Source organism: Pinus tabuliformis, chromosome 2_1 (genome assembly GCF_031772625.1).
Source record: "Pinus tabuliformis cultivar Carrire ecotype Pingquan chromosome 2_1, CPIR1, whole genome shotgun sequence".
NCBI lineage: Eukaryota > Viridiplantae > Streptophyta > Pinopsida > Pinales > Pinaceae > Pinus > Pinus tabuliformis.
In genome coordinates, this window is record NC_142299.1 from 612,824,492 (window position 1) to 612,842,326 (window position 17,835).

Below are 17,835 nucleotides of genomic sequence, written 5' to 3' on the forward strand. Positions count from 1 at the left end.
CTTTAAAACCTTAGTAGGAGTGCAATTTATTATGTAATTTGCACAGTTCATTGCTTCTGCCCAATAATTAAGACTAAGTCCTTTAGATTGAAGCATGCAATTAGCCATTTCCTTTAAGGTGCGATTCTTCCTTTCAGCTACACCATTTTGTTGTGGAGAATATGGAATAGTATGTTGCATTTGAATTCCATTCTCAGTGCAAAAGTTGATGAATTTGTTGTTAACATATTCTCCGCCATTATCAGATCTTAGCTTAAGAATTTGATGTCCAGATTGTTTTTCAACAAAGGCCTTAAAGGCCAAGAGCATGTTAAATACTTCACTCTTGAGTTTTAAGAAGTATACCCAAGTGCGTCTGGAGAAATCATCAATGAAAGTTAAGAAATACTTGTAGCCAAAGAATGAAACAACTGGAAGTGGACCACATAAATCACTATGCACAAGCTGTAAAGGGGCTGAGGCATGCCAAGAGGCATGTTTTTCAAAACTGTCCCGATGATGTTTTCCGAGCACACATCCGGAACAAACACCATCTCTGCAAGATACCATTGGAAGACCTATCACCATATTTTCTTTACATAGATTCTGAAGAGAGCGATAGTTTAAGTGACCAAATCGCTCATGCCAAAGTTTGCTCACTTCATCATTATGAGCAACAAATACCGAGGGAAGATTTGATGACCCAAAGTTGTGAAACTTATACAACCTTGTAGAATCATCAGCAATGCCAGTAGCTAAAATCTGTCTAGGATCTCTTAGGTCCTTAATTACAACATCGTGAGGTGAAAATTCAACGATTTTACCTTCACCTGAATGAGTTATCTGATATGCAGATAGAAGGTTGCAGGATAATGTTGGAACACATAATACATCATTAAATTGACCATTGTCTATATGAACAGTTCCAGTCGCTACAACACTAAGAGATCTATCATCACCAACATATATATTTTTGGTGTTACAATCATTTAAAGAAGAAAACATGGCTTTATTTTTGGCCATGTGATAAGAAGCTCCAGAATCAATGAGCCACTCATGAGAATGAGAGGAAGAAGATACATTTAGTGCATAGCCAGATCGAGATGCTTGACAACCACATGCAGAAAGTGCCATTCCTGAAGATGAAGTTGAAGTTGAAGAGTGCTCCAAATGGATGTTATGCTTCTTCATTGCTGCTTCCAAGACTTCCATCTTCTTAAAGCATTTGGATTCTAAGTGGCCATCTCGATTACAAAAGTGGCAATGTCTATCATTCTTCTTACCTTTGTTTTTATTTTCCTTATCATTTTGTTGAAATGATTTTTCATTTTGAGGCTGAAATTGCTTAGGACCCTTGTTTGGTTTAGGACCATTCCTTTTAGGATACAACTTCTTAGGATTCTTTGAATTTGGTTGCTGCTGGGCGGCTAACGCTTTCTTAGAAGAGTTTCCAAGTTTAAGAAGACCAAGGTGTAAGAGTTTTTCTTGTTCTCTTATTAAAGAATCACAAAAAGAATCAAAGGAAGGGGACTTGTAGTCTTGTCCTTGAGAAATGAAGGCTTCTCTTATAGAATGGAAGGTGGAAACAAACACAGAGTAGGCTGGTCCCAACTTAGTAAGAATGGAATAGATAAGGTTACTATCTTCTTTCTTAACCTTAACACCTTCCAAGAGAAGTCTAAGGGTCTTGAACTTGGATAAAAAATATTCAATGCAAGAAAAATTATTGGGGTCCAATGTAAGCAACTCATTTTCAAGTTGATGGGCTCTAAGTTCATTTTTGATTCCAAAAACTTTAGTAATCCGTTTCAATGCTTCATCAGGAGTATCAAGTTCTGCAATATGGAATCTAAGATCTGGAGAAATAAACATCCCTATCAACCCACGTGCTTGATCTTGCCTATTTTCCTATTTAGCTGCCTTATCTTCATCTTTCGGTTTGGTTTCTTGGCCTAAGGCTATTCTGTAGAGACCTTTACTTCTAAGTAAATCCACAATGTAGGACCACCATTGGAAGTAGGGTGTGTTGTCAAGAATAACTTGTCATGGAATTTCCATCTTAACAGAAACTGAAGCTATATATGCTAAAACTAAGTGTTCCAATGAAAATATGTTGAAAAATTAGGCTGGTTCAAAAAAAACGGCTCTGAAAACGGCTTCCAGATGAAGAACTTATGGCTTTTTGAAGAAAAGTTGATGAAGATGCCAACGAAGTGCGGGAATGTGCGGAAGTGAAAAATCCGCCCCCACAAAAAGGAGACTTGAACTCAAGACCTCTACTCTCATAAATTAGCTTTGGACCAAGTGAGCTAAACTAAAAGTTTGAGAGAGAGAGAGAGTGAGGGGGGAGGAGGGGGATGTTTTTTTAGTCACTGAAGCTTTGGGTTGGGTGCTTGCTTGAGAAAGCTCTTTTTTCCTACAAAACAAGAAACACAAAACCCAAACACGGACATACAAACACAAACAAGCCTTATGGCTTGAGGTTAGCTTTACCCGGAAACTAAATATTTTCCTTAATGTTTCTGATTTTCTGAGATCACACTAAGGCGCAGCGGAAAAGAGCATACGCATGAGAAAAATCCTTCCTCTCTGTTTCTAATTTGCCCAGTTCGCACAGAGTCGCAGGGCAAAGAGCATACGCAGAAATGAAAGGTATAGATCAGGTAATAAAAAAAGCTAAATAAACTGAAATAATAAACAGAGAGAAAATAACTAGAAACTGCAAATAAACACTGTATACCTCCATATCTTAAAAATGACGTAGCTTAGGGCTACCAGAAACCTTTTCCCGTGAAATGAAAGTGGATCCTCATTGAAACAGATTCTCCTAACACAACAGAGCAGTCCTCTTGGCCTGAAAGCAGTTAGAAACAATAGATCTAGGAAACAGTAGTCGGATGCAGTTCTACTGGCTTCAGATTCGGATCACCAATAGACGCAACCCTCAAATAGCTCTGATACCATGTAGAAATTTACAGCGTAAGTTCCTCAGACAAAACACCAAAGGACACCACTTAGACACAGATCACAGATCAATACACCATTATTTTGACGTGGTTAAAACCCTCAAAGAGGGAAACCGTCCACAACCTGAGCCAACGCGGCCACTTCAGGCAATTTATTAATAAAAGAATGAAATTTTACATAAGCTTCTCTCATGAATAGTTAACCTACAAATGACCCTCCATGCTCTTTAAATAGAGATCATGGACCAATCGGGTGTTAAGCCACATATCAAGTGTCAGTAATACCGAGGAGAGAATGAACCGTCGGATCACTACATATCGTGACCGTCGGATTGTAAGTTACAAAAGTACATAGTAAAGAAACACACTTTACCTAACTCTATACTAGACCAAGTTATACTTAACTATTTCCTATGTGTCAGAATATCGTAACATACTTTGGCTTTTTCCTCTTGGATATATGGCACGTATCGTAATAAGGATGCAAATTTAGTCACATATTCATCCATAGTTAGTTGTCCTAACCTTAAATCATGGAATTATTTAGCCTTTTCATCATAGAATTGCTCTGTAAAATATTTGTTTTTGAAGTGTTTTTGAAATTCATCCCATGTTACATATTGTTCCTCCATCCCTTGCACTATCTTTACCTCTTCCTACCATAAGGTGGCTTTGCCTTGAAGATGATAGATGGCCAATCTAGACCTAAGGTTATTTTCATATTCGTAAAATTCAAACTATTTATTGATATTGATGAGCCAAGCTTCTGCAGCCTCCTCTGCTTCACCATCAAAGGCTGGGGGGTTTGATCTTTTTGAATTCCCCCTACAATTGCAGTTTCTGTTTCTTTGTTTTCCTTTGATTGGAGACATTTCTTGACTCCTCTTCATGGTCAACTTTATTTCCATTAATTCTATGGGTATGACTTCCTTCTGGAGTTTCCTCAATTCAATGTTGATTTAATTCCTCGTCTCTGGTTCTATGCTCAGGACTAGGTCGAGAGGTTTTATGGTTTTGTTTGTCTAAGAGTATTTTTAAGATCCTCTCATATTCGCACATTAGTCTTTTATTATTTTTTCTTAATCGAACCATTTCATTTTTCAATTTTTGAACAATTTTGATTAGAATTCTTGTTTGGTGTTGTTGTTCTGCACCCAACACCCACATTCTGGATTTTCTTATGGATTTGGCATAGAACCTGCTCCCCTTGTTGGTCTTGATGGAAACTTTCCTCCAACTCCTCTCCTCATCGTAATCTGTTAACCTCCTCATTTTTTTACTCTGTGCACATTCCAACACACTTCTCATGACCACCATTGCCTGAATATGACACAATATTGAAACCATGCTCCGATACAACTTGTAACAAGTCTATCCATTAAAATATGAAATTACCCACATACAACTAAAAAAAATTAATGATCTTTATAAGAGCTAGTCTTGTATTCACTTCATTGATGTACATTATATTTAAATAAGAAACATACAAATATTTTAATCCAAGAATGAGTTGGAAGGTGCTCTATTGCTCATTCCGAAGAAGCCTATTACTAATTTAATAAACCTCATATAGTGTTGTATGCATGGAGACATGGAAAGCTCATATTCTAATTTATTACTCCAGTACAAGCTTGTTTGGCGCCGATCACAGAGGGCACTTGGGCTTATGGCCACTGCCCATCTGTAAGGTTTCTAGATCTACGATGTTGGCTCTCAAGACATCGAATGAGGTAACTGCTTCCACCCCAAACCCTGAAGCTATCAGTTATTATGCATGTTTCCTGTTATGAGTCTGGGTTTGCAACTTTTCTTCTGGAGAGACATTCGCACCCTCAGAGCAACATATTCACCAATAGGCAAGTGTGGCTTTATAAATATTTTCTTTTTTTGATGAGTTTTCTCTGTTGTGGTGTATTTTGCTAAATTTCTCTTGCTTCTGCAAGGCTTTGTTCTCTTTTCCAGTGATGGTGTTCCCTCTTCTGGCGGGAACTAGAACTCGCTACATGTGGCCTTCTTCAACTATGGGTACTTCGAAAACTCTTGAATTATTTCATCTCATTATGTTTTCTGTTACACAATTGTTCTGATACCATAGCCCTCCACGACTTGATGGTGAGTTGTTGGTATACTTGTTTTCTCAGGTAACACTCAAATTGTTTTCATTTAATTATAATTGTATGAGATACTTCTATCACTGAGGAGGTAACAATTAATGTTTGACTAGTTCGTTTCCTTGTTGAATAGGTGTGTACCTCATTACTGCTCTAGTGGCAGACTGGCAGTGGTTGTGACACCAAATGTGCTCTAAAAATCACTTTCCCTTTGGTTTCTAGGTTTTTACTTCTTCTTCTTCAATATGGTAAAAGGGTTTATACCCTTTCATTCTGGGTTTGTTTAAAACGGGGTAATTTGATTGGTTATTTACTCTCACTTCTAAGTGTGCTCAGATTCTTCTATGTTGAAATACAATTGCTCCATCTGAAATTTTTTCGATTGTTTGAACAGGTGTTTTCTTTTGGGAAAGATTGTATATAATTGAACCTCCATAGGAGGCTGGACCTTCTGTCTCTTTTCAACTATATACAATTATATTTAATTAAATTCTCAATTTGGTCATAGTTATATGTATTGATTTAGATTTTCCATGTTACAGGATTGTTGTTTTATGTGTATTGTTCTATTCATTTTGTTCTCGGAAAATACTTTTTGTTTACAGAGTTTATTTATAAGAAATAAATAAAGGGTGATTGTATTGGTGGAAACCATTTTGTAAGGCTATCTGGTAGGGTTTAATCCCTGCGCAGTTCTTCTTCGACCCACATGGTCCTACATAGAATTACTAGGAAAGGGATTGTTTGGTCCCTCGGGCTTTGCCTAGGATTGAACTAACCCGGCCCATTATGCCCAAGTTTTCAAATCTGCTTTTTGTAGCAAAATTTATTATGGGAATTGCCATTGTAACTTGCAACATTTATCATCTTATTTACCAAAAGGAATATAACTGAGTCTTTTGCAATATTTTTCATTTCATTATCAAAAAGGATTATAGCAGAGTCTTTTTTGGTGTAAAAATAAGAACAAACATCACACCCTTGTAATTTCTTTAGTAATGGCATTCCTTTATCTTGCTCAAGTTTGTTCAATTTTAAAGAATGGCTATCAGTTTTTCTTTCACGATAAGAATATATATATATATATATATATATATATATGATATTTGCATCATATAGTTTTAAGTTATTGGTAGAATAAATTTACGTAGTCTCTTGTGATTTCGTGGGTTATGAATCAAAGATTTTTTATTTTCCAAAAGAAAAGAAACACAGTCGATTCCTTAATTTTTAATATCAACCTATTGATATTTTTGCTCCCTGGTCATGACTAGACCTAGGTTAAACAGGCCCGGTTCACTTCCCAGGGGGGCGTTTCTACTAGTTATGTTGGGCCCATACTTCCTCTGATTGAGTTTAAGCTTGCAATCCCATAAGCTTAACCAATATCCTGTTGCCTGTTATAAGTCCTACAATATTTTTACCTCTTTATTCCTCACATCTGAAATAGATTTTGCCCAATTTTATTATTATTAAATCTATATTACATAGAGGTCCAATTATCATACTTTTTTTTTTAAGGAAGACCATTTCCTATGTCAAATACAGTGCTACTTATTTTTCCTTAAAGATTAAACACATCACCCTTCTCTTTCACATACAGAAAAGAAACACAAAAATGCTCTTTTTTTCTAGTACAAGAGAAAGAAATTAAATAGTTTTAAGAAAACTAGCAGGTATACTTATCATTTTGAATAGATTATAATAATTATCAGTGGGAAAGTCTCACCACCCAGCCTCAAAGCTATAAATTATGTCCAACCTCTTCCCCCAGCCTTTTCCACTCCTGATAGTTTGGAATTTCACAATCCGGTTCTTAAATTAACCTATAGCTTGGCCTCAAGACTACTCTAGTCCAGTCCAATATTGTACACTCATGAATCAGTGTAAGGATTCCAGTGACTCTAGGCTTAGCTCAAGAATACCTCCATCGAGTAACATTCTACTTTTCCAAATTGAATCTCTCATTTCCACATATCCTCCCGCCTATAGCTATCCTTGGATTTTTCCACTAAGATATGGAGTTTTTGTCCCCCTATAGAAAACCAGTAAAGATTGATAACCTATTCTAAGCGTCCAGAAATTCAAGATTTTTTAATTAAGTATTCTTGGTTCACAACCTGACCTTCTACACAACATATCATTTCATTATTTAATTTTCATCCACTTATCCTAATGTAATATTTTCTTATGAGGCCTTCTCATAAATTATAAATAACTGAATTATTCAAAATAAAAATAATTAACTGTGAGCAACTAGTCATAGCATCGGGGTGTTACAACGGACTTCTGAACTTGTAAGACCAAACCACTGCACATTGTCATTGAACCACAACCTCCGAGTTATTTCATTATATAACTGTTTTTAAATCGAACATAATAATTTTATTCTTTAAAATTAATTACTTCTATTTTTATTTTTTTTTACGCCTCCTGCCATTAAGATTCTGATGAGATATTTCTTTGAGCGTCATCACATTAGATAATTTATGGTGCATTCAAATTCATCATGTCAAACAAAGGCGCCATTAAAATTACGGCATAAAAAATATGAACTAAAAAATATCGTCGAATGTTATTACAAAATAAAGAGGAAGTTATCATACAATTAAAAAAACAAAGCAATACCGTGAAATGCTATTAAAAAATAAAGAGGAAGCGTGAAATGCTATTGAAGCTATCATACAATAAAAAACTAATCAATAATAATAAACCATTTTTCAGAGAGAATTTCTCCAATTTAATGCAGTCTTCTATTTCCTGCCTCAATTTTGTTTGGGGAATGGGACTTTTCGCTCTGAATCATTGTTTAGTAAACGAGTTCCACCCGTGATGTTTGGAGTAGTAAACTTTACCAATGATTATATTACTATTTTACTAATCCGATTTAAATTAATGATATATATTGAAAAAAATACATCTTAACATATATTAATAGATTTTTTAATACCAAATGAATTAACTTGTAAATTTGACAATTAATGATATATATTACAAAAATAACATCTTAACATATATTAATATTTTTTTAAATACCAAATGAATTAACTTGTAAATATCTCAAATGACATAATTTTCCAATATATAGATATATAATTTTTTTATGTACAATATGAATCACATTGAGATTAATTTAGAAAATACATCTTAACATATATTAATAGATTTTTTAATAACAAATGAATCAACTTGTAAATTTGACAATTAATGATATGTATTAAAAAAAAAATACATCTTAACATATATTAATAGATTTTTTAATACCAAATGAATTAACTTGTAAATATGTCAAACGACATAATTTTCGAATATATAGATATATAATTTTTTAATGTACAGTATGAATCACATTGAAATTATTAAATTCTAAATGTGGAGGTTATAAATTGTTTAACTATAAAAAAAAATTAATTTAAATAATTAATAAACTATTGTTTGATTTAATAATTTTGTAATATATTATATTTGTCTTTATTATAAATTTCCATAATTTTTATAAAAAGTTTAAAGGTAAAACTATGAAATGTTTTAGTTTATAAAAATAGTTTAAGTCATTTCTAAATTTTCAATTGATTTTTATGATATATATGTTTTATTTTTATTTGTTTTTACTATTTGTAGATTTTGATTTTATAATATTTTTTTTGATAAGTAAGAGATGAACCTTCTATTAATCAAAGTAAGTTACATAATATACAGAAAGCCCCAGACAGCAGGGCGGCAAGGATCCAAAAAGGACAAAAGCCTCCAGGCCACAGAAGCGCTAACTACAACCTCTCAAACATGCACAACAACAATAGAACGAGAGTCCCAGAACAGAGGGCAGCAAGCAGCTAGCACAAGAAAACCCCGCCAAGGAGGACAAGAAACTGATCCAAAGGTCAACGCGGAAAATGCAAGAGAGTGGTTTCCCCTCTTCTCAAAGCGCCACGTGTCAACCCCTGAATGGAACCGCGAGCACTGACCATTCAAAGGTAAGGGATCCATGACCGTGGTGAAGTGAAGTGTCGAGCCCATAGAGGGACCCCCCATGGCGATGTGGCACCTAGCTGACCATCCCGCCAACAACTCAAGATGGGGACCACCAGATCAGATCGGGTTTGAAACCTTTGAGTAACCTGCTCGAAAAATCCTGACCATTGAGAGAGGTGACCCGATCCCACACCCCTCGACGACATCGCACAGCAAAGATGCACGGGGTTAACCGCGTGATGAGAGTGGTTTTCTATCTCATCTCGATGCCACGTGTCACAACCTGAGTGGAATCGCATGCCTCTTCCTCTAAACCAGATACCGTCCAAAGCCTGCATGAAAAACCACTTGTGGTTTTGCGATCACGAAATCGCCAAAAGAGGATCATCTGAGCAATCCCGCCAGCCAATCTGCATCCGGCCAATCCAAGCTGTCCAAAAGGAGTCTCCATCAAAGACCCACTGAGCCAAAAGAGCAATGGCAGTCCAATTTGTGTCAATGATCAACTCAAAGCCTGCATCCATCATCCCTTTGAACATAACACGAAGTCGAGTTAGGCGATGTCTTCACCACCCCTGTCCCCAGTGTCAGCCTTATCCATCCACAAACCCCAATCTGCATTTGCAGGGTGACACAGTCCTCCTGCAGCTTCCCTGCCAGAAGTAAATCCCATGGATACTGTGAATCCCTATCTCCATTGGCCACGCCTTCGTTGGCCAACCTATCTGCAAGCATATTAGCCTTCCTCCTAACATGGACAAATCTTATTGTTTTAAGGATTCGTAAGTGAGATTGGATACAGTGAAACACCTGCAGCAGCTTCTAGTGCTTTGACACTTTGTCTGGCGAGGCTCCATTTTGAATCTTCTTGGCTGCTTTGATGACCAATTCTGAATCTGCTTCAATTATAACATTCTGTAAATTTGTTTCCACCAGGATCTCCGTACATTAATCTAGTGCCAAAAGCTCAACCATGTTATTGGTACCCTTTTCCAAGTGGCCATGGAAAATTTATTTAGTCAGCCCCTCAAAATCCCTTATGGCACCCCCAAAGCCAGCTTCCCCGGGATTTCCCTTGGAAGCTCCATCAATATTAACTTTGAAGAAGCCCTGTGGAGGGGGCTACCAACCCCAATCCCCAGTGTTAATATTTCTCACATTCTTCTTTATTTCTTGAGGATTGAGGGATTGAAGATTTAGATTGGTAAGAATGTGCACCTCATGAGGTAGAGGAGGGTTTAAAGGGTTTGTTCTCAAAATGCTCCTAACTATTTCCTTGAGCTATTTCAAAATCTAATTGATGATAAGCAGGGGTTCTCTGGCTTTATCTTTGAAGATCTACATGTTCCGTTCTTTCCAAATATTCCAGATGACAAAGCTTGGTACAAGCATCCAGGCCTTGTTGATGATTTCATTGTCTAAGAAGTTCTTTCTCCAATTCGTTAAAGTATTGGAAATGTTGAGCATGTCCCTGTCAGTCTGTCTGAAGCTAGAGGCTACCCAATCCCAAATTTTAGCAGAAAAAGAACATAGATTTAGAAGGTGTTCGATCGTTTCCTCATGCAAGCCACAAAGGTGACATTTAGAGGGTCCAATGAAACCTTTCTTGAGAAGGTTATCCCATGTGAGAATTTTCCTTTGATGAACTAGCTAGATAAATAGTTTGACTTTCATCCACTGAGGAGTTTGCCACAATTCCTGCCAAACTTTCTCAGCATTTATAGAGTTCAATCCTGTGATTGTCTGTTTGGCCTCTTTGAGATTATAGTTGCCTTCATTATTCTTTCCCCATCTTAATTGGTCAGGTAAGGAGGAGACCAGAATTCTTCTTTGCTCTAAATCCTTGGCTAGAACCTCTGCCATGGCCTTCAAAGGGCTCTCCTCAGTATAACTTAGGTTCTTCCATTTCCTCCATTTATCCTTATCCCTCCCTTGATCCCAGAAATCTTTTACTAGTGAAAGCCCTTTGCTATTTGTGTCTCTCTTGAGTGTTGCCAGTTCATTCCTGATCATGATGGGTTCCTGTTGCTAGCTGTCCTCCCAGAAGCGAGCCTAGTCCCCTGCTCTAATTTCCTAAAAACAGTGTTGTTGAACAATACTTTTGTTCTCCCATGCAAGGTTCCAGATGTGTGAGCCTCTGATTTGTCTTGTCATTCTAATATGATCCTGTTCCTACCAGTGCCTGGCATACTTTTGTGTCCAAAGCTTGGCCCAGGGTGCTCTCAGCTCCTTGATCCAACACCACTAGAGTTTGGCACCCGAAGCTTGACTTAGAGTTTCTGGATCCTCTAGCCCCAAACCACCATGGCTTTTGGGCTTGCAGAGCTTGTCCCAGGCAACTAGAGCCCACTTATTTTTCTTTTCCCCTCTGCCCCACAGGAAGTTTCTTTGAATGCTTCTTATTTGCTGCTTAATGCCTTGTGGAGCAGGGATAGCTGCAAACATAAAGATGGGAATGGCCTGCAAAACTGCTTGCCTCCCCATCTGGGGTGAGCTTGATCCCCTGAATTCTACCTGCAACATTTTCCATTTTGATTGCCCTGCCCAGCCCTTCCATCATGAGGACAAAGAGGAAGGGAGAAAGCGGATCACCTTGTCTGAGCCCTCTAGAAGGTATAAAAGTATTAGAGGGAGCTCCATTAAGCAGAATGGAGAAACTGGTTGAGGTGACTAGTGCCATGACCCATCTTATCCAATTTTGGTTAAAGCCACAGGCTTTTAGAATAGCTCTTATGTAAGACCAGTTGAGTTTGTCATAGGCCTTCGCCAGGTCCAATTGAATGATCATCCCTACTTACTTATTGCTTTTGAGAGAGTGAACCACCTCGTGTGCTTGGATGATGTTGTTAAGAATCTTTCTTCCTACCACATAGCCTGTTTACTCTTTTGAGATGAGCGCAGGTAGCAGTGGCTTGAGTCTATTGGCTATCACTTTGGAGATAATTTTATACACCACATTACATAAGGTGATGGGCCTAAATCCCTCCGGAGTAATAGAATTCTCCTTTTTGGGGATCAAAGCTATAAAGGTCGCATTCAGAGCTTTCAAAACCTTTTTGTGTTGTCTTGAGTCTTCCACCACCTCAAGGATGTCTTGTTTGACTGTATCCCAGTAGGTTTTGAAGAAATCAACATTGAAACCATTTGGGCCTAGAGCTTTTCCATTCTGCATATCCTCGATCACCTCACTGACCTCCTCTTTCGAGATTGGCCTGTTGAGATTATGGTTGTCCTCCCTTGTGACCAACTTGGGAATGTGTTGAGTGATCTTATCAATGAACCTAGTTCTGTCTTCCATTGGCTCCTTTGCAATGTTAGAGAAGTGTTGTACTAGGGTTGATTCCATGTCCTTGTGAGCGACAAGCTCAATGCCTTGAGAATCCTTTAGCTTCTTGATTCTGTTGTGTGCCCTGTGGGCCATAGTGGATTAGTGGAAGAACTTGGTGTTCCTTTCTCCCTCTTTGATCCATTGAATTCTGGATTTTTGTCTCCAAAATGTTTCCTCTTGTAGGAAATGCTCTTCCCATTATTTCTGCAGAGAATCAGTTAGGTTCTGCCTTTCCTCATTGAAGCCCTTTGTGATGTTGATCTGATTGATTACCAGGAGTTTTTGTTCCGTACTCTTTCTGGCCTTGATGATATCCCCAAATTATTTTTCGTTCCAGTCCTTAAGTTTGGATTTGATATTTTTCAATCTCTGCTGGAGCATGTACATCTTGGTAACCTGAATATTCAAATCCTCCTTCCACCAAGTGGTGTTGTTATTGGTGAAATTAGGGTGAGAGAGGCAGGCATTTTCGAATCTGAACAACCTATTTCTCGGAGTGCCCATAGAGGATGCCTCTAGCTGTACAGGCCAATGATCTGAGCATCCAAAGGGCAGAATGGATGCTATGATTACTGATCCTGTGAGTATGAGATCCTTAGAAACAATAAACCTATCCAGTTTTGATGCCACTTGGGAAACCACTCCTCTTTTGTTGTTCCAAGTGAAGGTTCCATTTATAGTCTCCGTGTCCACCAGTCCCATGTTCATGAGGAAACCTTGGAAGGCTTTAGAGTCCCTACCAAGATGTCTCGTGCCTCCTCTTTTTCTGAAAGAGATCTTATCATATTGAAATCCCCTGCTAGTATCCAGGGTATGTTGGGGTAACAAGCTCTGAGCCCTTCCAAGGAGGTGAGAAGCTTGATTTTATCTGCTTGCTGTTGAGGGCCATATACATTAGTTAACATGTAAGTCTCCTTGTCACCTACAGGACTACACACCAAAGAAAGATAGTTCTCGGATGCTTCAGCATCCAAGATTGCCAATTTCTGTGGATCCCACAATGTGAGAATCCCTCCTGCAGAGTTATTATCTTTAACCTCCAGATAATCATACTTGATTAACCATTTATTGTGAATTTCCCTTATTTTCTCCATTGAACATTTTGTCTCTTGAATAAATACCATATCTGGTTTTACTTCTTTTATTCTATTACTTAGATTTCTCTGTTTCCTTCTACTACCTAAACCTCTAATGTTCCAGGTTGTAAGCTTCATTAAGAAAGCTTGGTCAAAGAATAGCTGGTAAGATCTTTCATCTTACCTGAGTTAATCAGTAGTTTCCCACATTTGGTTAGTAGTTCATTCTGTCTTTTCCTTCCTCTTTTCCTTCCTGAGTTTTTTGGAGATAGTGTCTATTGGTTCTCCATCATTTTGATCCCACTCTGCTCTTGGCTTTCATGGTTTCTTTTGACCCCATTTCCCTTCAATTGTGCCCTCCATAGATAGAGTTTTTGTACTTGATCATAGTCTTCTTTTGGCAATGAGTCTACTCCTTTGTTCTTTCCTTGCTCCAGAAATTGTTCTAGATCTAGATTTTCCCTGTCTAGAATCTCCTGCAGTTCATGATCCTCCGTACCTGCCTCACTTGGGGTCATCTCATGGTCCTTGCTGATCTCCATGCAGTTTTGTATCTCCTCAGTCTGTTGGTTGTTTACTGGGATGTCCTCCATTTCAGCTTCCATATCCTGCTCCTTGGGGATGTTCTCCTTAACCTGGGCTGTCTCCATGCTCTCCTCCATATCCTCTAGGATTTTGAAACTATTGTGTTTTGTCTATCTATCTTCACTCGTTTTCTTATGTGATCTTTTACCCCCTTTCCCTTTACTCCCAACCTTGGTAAAACCCTCATGATCTTTGTCCACAGAGGTTTTCCCATTGCTTTCTACCTTGTTTGTGGGACAGTCTCTGAATAGATGTCCATGTTCATGACATTTGCGGCATCTGAATGGTATGTGCTCATAGTCTATCATTTGCACCCATTCCTCATCATATACTTCTAAGATTATCCATTTCCACACATATTCGGGTGAAGGAGGTATATTTACCTTTGAGAGTTGCCTCTGATATTTTCAGAAAATGCCCCAGCTTGTTTCCGATAGTTTTCAAGGACTCTGGTTGCCAGTAGTCCAGAGGTAATGAGTATAGTCTGATCCAAACCGGTACAGATGTGAATGTTTCATGTTCCGGAACGAAGTTCATCGTCCATGGGCGCATGTAGAGTCCTGCCACAGTGTAGAAGTAAGGTCCCCCTTCAAACACTCTATCTTTGTCCTCTAGGCTCGCAAACACCACTGTGAAGAATCCCTTAGAACCTAGATGCAAATGTATTTCTCCCTTGGGCTTCCAATGGCTCCTGATCCAGATGTATAGAGCTTTCTCCGTTGGCCATAACCCCATAAACTTGCAGATGATCGCATGTTCTTTCATATGGTCCCTATGCACTTGAATCACTGGATCACTTAATATGACCCTGGGGATGATGCTCGATTTGGGTTTGCAGACTCTCGTATTTTCCGTATGAGGCATTTTCCTGCTACTGCCTTCCTTCTCCCTTTCTTGATTCGCTATCCGTTGTTTTTCTTCCTGATTTTGGATCTCATTAGTTCCCACTATTTCCTTGCCTCTTGCTTCTGATCTCTTTTCCATTGGTATTTTGAACTGCTTCCCTCCTACCTCCTTGCCTCCCTCCATGACGGCTTGACTGTAGGAGGGAACGACTCTTCCCCCTGTACGACCCGCCATAGAACCCTAAAACCAGGCTTGGCACCAACTTCAAACCTTTCTTAAGTTGCAGAGCTCACCCCATCTGGGGTAGGTGAATAAACTCACTAGAGCTCAGTGAGTCAAATTTTTAAGCAGTAGATCAAAGATAAACCAATAGATCTATCTCCCATAATGTAGATTCAATTCATCTCTAATTATTGTGAATCTAAAAATTTTCTTCTTGATTTTATAATATCAAATTAGGTTATGAATTATGTTTATGTTATGGTTTTTATTTTATTTTTAATTCAAATTTTGTGTGGTAATTTATTATGAAGATATATTTTAATTTTGGATTTACCAAAAGTCTAGAGGGATCAAATTCCTCAAGATGCATATTTCTTTTTTAGTATAAAACTTGAGGAAAGGTTTGCACCTCGACAGATTTGATTAATCAAATTTCTCAAGATACATATTTCTTTTTTAGTGTAAAACTTGAGGAAAGGTTTGCACCTCGAGAGATTTGATTACTTTAAGGTTAACATCTCAAAAGATTTTATTACTTTCGACTCCTAATAAATCTAGAATTAAGATAGATCTATGTTATTTTTTAGCAAAGCACTACTAAAATGCTTTAAGTATAATATTTATTTATTTATTTATTATTATTATTATTTTTGTTTAATTTCTACTCATTTTATATAATATATACATAGTTGACATTGAAATATTTCATTGATGATTCATATTCTCCACATTAAAATGTTAATACATGCCTCCTCATATTCCAAAATAGAAAACAATCCCCCTCTTTATATATCTATATATATATATATATATATATATATATATATATATATATATGTTAATTATTAGCATTTTTAAAATATTACATACATATATAGTATATTTTGTAAATATTATATGTCAACTCCATATTAAACATTGAAGGAATATGACATTAAAATATTTTCCTCAAAATGTTTGTTTTTTTATTTGATTTGTGACCCACACTCACATAAATTTTGTTATTAATATTTTTTAGACATTATATATCAACTCCATATTTAGAATGGAATAAATTATACATCTCTCCAAAGTGAAAATATAAGAAAATTTTTAATTACGTCGTAAGGAGTTCCCTTTAAGAAGAAATCCCCTCCATGCCACTGTGTCTCATTATGAGTCATTGATCTCATGTGTTAGACGATATAATTATCGTCGATCATCTGATTGATACCTCCAAAAAAATTGCAGAGCATTGGCAAGAAAACCTGTAAATGACACACCTATTAATGGCCTAAGGAAGTTAGACAAGAGTATTGTAATCTTTAAAATTGGACTGCATTCATTCGGGTGGCCTTTCTTGGCCACATCAATGCCCTGTTAGATCTTGGCCATTTCTTGTAGGATGGCTATGACATTTCTAAGAACGTCACAGAAGGTCGTCGATTCTTGGTTTAGGAAAAGACCTGAGAACTAGCTTCGACGTACCCGCCTTAGCACTCAAAATCACAATAGAATCTGTAATCCTTGCAACCGACATCGATGAAAAATTTCATAACCAAAACGTCCCTAAATCTTGCATTCTCATCCTCGCCTCTTTGATCATGCCCACTCCTGAGTGACTTCAAATGCAACATCCTGCCACTAGAATTGCATCTAGAAGCCCAGTTCATGGTGGAGTGGTGCAAATTGTGACCTCGGTGCGTCAAATTGCACCTCTGCTGGTATGTCGGTTGTAGGAGGCCTAAGGTGAGAAAGATTGAGTTTTGGCATTGCTCCATATGCAGAACCATGAATTACTACTCGTGGGTTTGCCAAGCCATAGATTGGACAATCCGGCATAAGCACACTTGCATGCCCATTGATGATTTCTTGCACACTGACACCAATGATGATGAATATTATCCAAAGGAGGAGGAAGAACTAGAAGACGAGAATTAAGAGCAATTTGTTACCAATTTTGAAGTTTGTGCCAAGAAATTGCCCATTTTCTACCTTGTTCTTCATGTTCTTCTTATACAGACCAGTCATGAGTCTAGTGTTTGGAATGAGAATTTTGTTTTGTACAATGTATTCTTTCCTGCGATTGACTGTAAACATATTTAATTCGGTCCAACCATAAACACTACATATAGTAAAGACATGCCAAGCAAATGTAAACTCACTGTAAACTCACTGTATATTCACACGTACAACGAGTCAAAGAAACCACATGTCTTTGTAGATGGTTTACAAAGAAATTAAATGCAACTTAATGTCTAATCCAAAATTTATTATAGAAATTGTTCCATCATTGAGAGAAAAAAAAAAAGTGTTATCCATCATCGTCACAATGATTCAATTCATCCCCTGACCTGAGAACAATGTGGCTTTGGTGGTGGGCTTTATTTTTCATTTTAGTTTTTTTTAAATGGAAATTTAATTGAATTCAACATCTAAGTCGAGTGTTTAGACTAAAATAATATGAAAGAGTTTATTTGCAAAGACAAGTGTTTCAATAAAATTAGTCGAGTATGAGTCTATAAGTATCACTGGTATCTTTAATGAATATAACATTATTAAAATTTCTTTCTAATTATCCATATAACTTATTACTCATTCTTTCTAATTACCAAAATTTATTTGTAATTCAGCTACTTTATAACGATCTTGTAGTTTATGATTTATCATAAAATTTCCAGTTCTACATTTTTTATACAATGGGAACAACAAAATATTTGTATCTATCAACATAATTTAACATTAAAAATCCATTTATGGCCAATATATTT